The 5,029-nt window shown below is 46.0% G+C and overlaps 1 protein-coding gene across 2 annotated transcripts in view; it reads right to left on the bottom strand.

The window, feature by feature from the left end:
• The window catches only part of TNS1 (tensin 1), a 245,771-nt gene extending 241,302 nt beyond the window's left edge, over window positions 1–4,469 (bottom strand). Inside the window, exon 1 of one of the 2 annotated variants that reach the window (XM_027873735.1) lies at window positions 4,355–4,469. The gene's annotated coding sequence lies outside the window, so the exon portion shown is untranslated. The remainder of the gene's footprint in view (window positions 1–4,354) is intronic. The other variant, XM_027873734.1, reaches the window with a different exon arrangement.
• Between the last annotated feature and the right edge of the window lie 560 nt (window positions 4,470–5,029).

Below are 5,029 nucleotides of genomic sequence, written 5' to 3'. Positions count from 1 at the left end.
AGAGAGGAAGGGGAAAAGGAAGATAGAAAAATCAGAGACAGAGAAAGGGAGAGGGAGAGAGGGAGAGAGAGAGAGAGAGAGAGAAACCTGAGATCAAGGAAACACAACCTATCATGTACTTGGAGGTTCTTGTAAGAAATGTGTCCTTTATTCCCTCCTCCCATTCCAGAATATTTTGTGTTTGAGATTCCACCCTTTCTTCTCCTTAATAAGTTAAAGGAGGTGACAGAAGAACTTGTTAAGATGACCAGGCCACTTCTGGTCCCCTTTTTATCTTTCAGAGTAAAGAGTCAAGGAGCTAGGATGACTTGGTTGACAGAGTAGACTGAGTCTACTCAGTCATGGTCTTCATCTCTTTAACTTACTTGTTGGGTAGAAATTAATTTTCTTTTTATTATTTTAAAATTTTTTCATTACTTTAAAGTCAACATTTAATGCAAACACCAATTTAACAGCAATCCAGCCAAAGACGGGGCTGAATCTCCAAACCAAGCCACTAAATTGGAACCATTTACAGGTCTCTGTTTTTCACCTACAAGGAGAATAGGGCCCAAATAAGCTGAAACTGCAGCTGGACGGAGCACTGAGAGGTTCATGCTTTTCCTACTCTAAGGGCTGTAAGTTGTGAGGGAGACTGTGAAATCTCATTATGTTTAGATCCATAAAAATAGGGAAAACCCCCATCTGTCTGGGCTGGAGTCAGCACCTGCCAACACACCTGGAAAATAGAGGGGGAGATTGTAAGATTTTGAGCTGAAAGGGTCCTTAGAGATCATCTGGTCCAACCTAGTCTCATTTTACATTTGAGGAAACTGAGGACCAGAGAGAGACAGCTCTTTTTGCAAGGTTGAGGAAGAAAAGAGGTAGGAATTTAAGCTCGGGTCTTCAGCTGTTAAGTCCAGCCTTCTTCCACTCCAGCCAAGTGCACAATGACCTCAGGAGTGCTGAGTAGCCCCTGGAAGTCTTTGAGCACCAACAGCTCTGAATCTGAGCTGGTCAGCAAGGACACAAAGAGGAAGGAAACCACTGAGTACAAAACGGAACGGGGCAAAAGGTGAACCAGCCCTAGAAGTGCTGCCCACCACAGTGGGGAGGGGAGTGCAGTCACAGAGATGTCTCTGAGTCACCTAGGTTAGAAGCCCCTCAGGCGTGGACTAGGGACCCCTGGAACCCGGGATGGTGACAAGGAGGCAAACAGAAACCTCACTTATTTTTCCCGTTCTTCAATGCAGAAGCTGTGGGAGAGGTCCCTGTCCCTTTAAGGGTGGATATGTCCTCCCTGGGGAGAGGTCTGCTGGCTAGGCAGGGAAGTGTGGGAAGGGAGAGGCTCTGAGGGTTGGGTCTGTGTCACTCACGGCCATTCAGAGGGGCAGGTCTTGGGCTTCAGAATTGGTTGGCTGGTCACTCTCCTAGTGTTTCTAGGAAGCAGCCTTATTGGAAACAGTGAACACTTAGAGTGAGAATGACCAGAGCCTACACCCAACTATGTATCTGTACACTAGCTGCCAGTGGATTTAACTAGAGGACAGGTGGCCATTACCCCACCTGTCATGGTAGGGTATGGTGACACCAGGCATGATCACCAACCATCTCAAATGATTCAGCCCAATGAGCTAGCATTGTAAGAATGTGTCCAGCCTGCTTTATGTTATACAACCACAACTAGGGGATTCTTTTCTCCATTCCATTACTAAGTTTTCACTTTTGTAGGGCACAAAGAAACATCCTGTGGGGGATAGGAGTAGAAGGGAGAGAAGCAGGAGACCTATCTTCAGGATTCAGGGTTCTGGCTCCTTATCTATGGGACTTCTTTACCTTCTAGCCATGTAACCTTGATCAAATCGCCAAACCTGCCGGCGTTCAGTTTCCTCCTTTGTAAAATACCTGCCCTGTCTACTAAATCAAAGGAAAGAATGGATATGAAAGAGTTTGGTAAATGGTAAAGAGAAACAAGAGATATATGTAAGAAAACCAAAAGGTGACACATTTGTCATTAGTAATAAAATCCCAACCCCTAGAAGGGGCTTGGAGAGGCTACTCTGGACTCCACCTAAACTATTAAGACTTTTTAGATTGTTCCTTATAACCTGTGTGTCTACCCATGCCTTAATTTCTTCAAACTGAGAGAAGGATTTGAACTAGATGACCTCTAAAGTCTTCAAGCTACAACATTCTGAGCCTGTGGTTGTCTAAATAATCCCGTGATCTCTGCCCCAAAGCCAAAGACTGAACTTCCAGCAAATCCTCCAGGTCTGGAGGTTGTCCGACTGAATGACCTCTGATATCTCTTCCACCTCTAACATTCTATGAATCTTTAATTGCCAACTTGGGAAGTCTGCACACAGTTCTCCTACCCCCCTGAAGAGCCACCTCCCCCACCCCTACCCTTAACCCCCAGCTAGGTTTTTTTTGTTTGTTTGTTTGTTTTGAGGGGTTTTGTTTGCTTGTTTTTTGTTTTTGAGGTTGTTATTGTTTTAAGTTAGAGTTTCCTTGAAGTTGACTGCATAGAGCTAGTGAAGACAGAGTTCCAGCCTCCTTTTCCACCTTCCTTTTAACATCAGGGGCCCTATACTGAGCAAGGCATTTGAGGGAGCAATACCAATCATCCCATCTCCCTAATGCCACTGCCCTCCCACCCCCCACTGCTACCACTTCTCCTATTCCCCATCCAGGAGTGGCCAAACCAGCTTGGCCACCAGGTTCCTGGTGATTTCCAGTTCACGCCAGCTATATACCAGGCTCTGTACAAGGTGATTCCTGGGGCAGAAGCTAGAGCCTCAGGGACATGCACCCAGGACTTACTAACCCACTCTGCTACCCAACTCCCTTCTTTGCCAGAGGCACTGGCTTAAAGTACTTCCCACCCAGAGATATCTTAATAGGAGGCAGATGAGAGTGGGGAGTGGGGAGAGGCTAGGCGCTAGGGAAGGCACTGGGAGAAGGGCAAGAGAGGTTATCAGGAGAGGGACCCTGATGGAGAGGGGCAAGGGCTCAAGGTCTCATATCTATACAATTTCACATTCAAGTAATTCAATGAGCAAATAATGCAAAAGAGTGGCAGCGTTTTCACAGTAGTCACCGTGACATCAGTCTTAGTGCTCCAATACTTCCAGCCTACCCACCGAGACTTTGTGAAAGGACAACGCCACCATGTGGCCACTATTAGGTACTAAAAATATACACAAAGACGGACCAGGTGCTCTCTTTTGCATTGTGATTGGGACAATGATTTTTTTGCTTCCAGTTCCGTTCAACAAAAATGTTTTAAGTGCATACTATCTGCAGTGATGCTGCTGGAATAGGGGAGACAAAAATTACCAAAAACAAGCCTGTGGCCTCAAGAGTCTCCTATTAAGTGGGGACAAATACACAAGTAACTATACTACAAGTTATAATATGAAGAGTTAAAATATGAGACATAGTGGTTGGAGTCAGGAAGACTTGAGTTCAAATCCAACCTCAGACTGTTAGGACTCAGACTTTTGGCCTCAGTTTCCTCATCTGTGAAATGAGCTGGAAGAGGAAATGGCAAACCACTCCAGTGTCTCTGCCAAGAAAACTCCAAATAGGGTCACAAAAAGTCAGACATGACTGAAACGACAAGTCATGGAAGGTGTACTGGAAGATCTGGATTTGAATCCTTCCTCAGACATTTTATAGCTGTGTGACTCGGAGCAAATCTCTTGACCTTTCTGAGTCTCGGTTTCATCCTCTGTAAAATGGGGGCAACAATAGCCCCTGTAGTCACACCATGTTATTGTGAGGTTCAAATAAGATAATGTTGGTAAAGTACTGTGAAAATCTTAGAGTGAGAACGAGATTTTATCATAGGATAGCTATTTTGTCAATCTTATGGATTGACTCTGGCCCTAAAATTCCCACCTCTCTTGAACTGTTCAAGTGCTCCTCCCTAATAATAATAATCCAGATATACATAGAGCTTTACAATTTGCAAAGTTTTTTGTCTTACGAGTATTTATGCCCGTTTTACGGATAAGGAAAGGGGCTTAGGGAGCTTGAGATGTGTCCACAGTTACATAGCTGAATGTCCAACCCAAGTCTTCTGTCCAATGTTCTTTCTGCTAAAACCAAACCACACCACTGCCCAATCCTGCCCGGGTGTCCTGCCCTCCCACCCCACCACGATGGGCAATGCATAGTAGAGCCAGGAGCAGTAGAGCAAGCGGGGAGGAGGGAGAAGCATGACCCCGTTCCCTGAAGGGAAGGACTCACCTTTGACAGCCCAGGGCCTGCCCAAACCACCCACTGGCCACCAGCCCCGTACAAAGGTATCTGTTCCACCCAGGTTTGTCCCCTCCTCCCCCAGCCCTTCAATGCCCAGTGCCCCGCTCACCTTTACAGACGCTCCCCTCTCGAGTGATCACCTGCCGGCAGATGCCGCAGGGCTTCACCTTTTTGAAGGTTTTTACTTTGAAGGTGTGGGTAGTGGGTGCCTCCAGGTCTTCAGGCTGTAGCAAAGAAAGGGGCAGAGTTCTTAGCTCCAGGAGGGGGATAAGGATTGTAGCATGTGGGGGCAGGACCAAGGAGGCAGCCCGGATAGAGGAGCAAGGGTTGGGGCTGGGAGGTAATGGTAGAAAGGAGCTCACCTCACCCATTCTCCTGCCTGGCTGTTCTGGAACCAAACCTGCTCTCAGACACAATGGAGCAAACAGTCACTGACTAGTGAAGAACACTGAATTTACTTCCTATCAGAGGACCTGGGTTCGAAGGCTGCCTCCATTACCATGTGACCTTGGGCCAGTCACTTAACTTTTCTCAACCCCCTTTTCCTCTCTATAAAAACAAGGGGGCTGGACTCTAAGATTCCTTCAACTCATGACCTGTCTGTTCAGTCTCAGCAGGTTTTGGAATAAGAACAAAACATGTTTGTTTGTTTTTTTTAAGGTGGAACAGGGTTTATTAATGGTGGTATTTATTACAAACACTTTCCAAAAGTAAAAAATAATGGATGGTTAAAAAATGAAGCTATAACTCATGTTTCTCTAGCACTTTGAAGCTTACAAAAACC

This window comes from Vombatus ursinus, unplaced genomic scaffold (assembly GCF_900497805.2).
Source record: "Vombatus ursinus unplaced genomic scaffold, bare-nosed wombat genome assembly UNPS02014802.1, whole genome shotgun sequence".
Taxonomy (NCBI): Eukaryota; Metazoa; Chordata; class Mammalia; order Diprotodontia; family Vombatidae; genus Vombatus; species Vombatus ursinus.
This window is presented reverse-complemented; position numbering and strand designations above follow the sequence as displayed.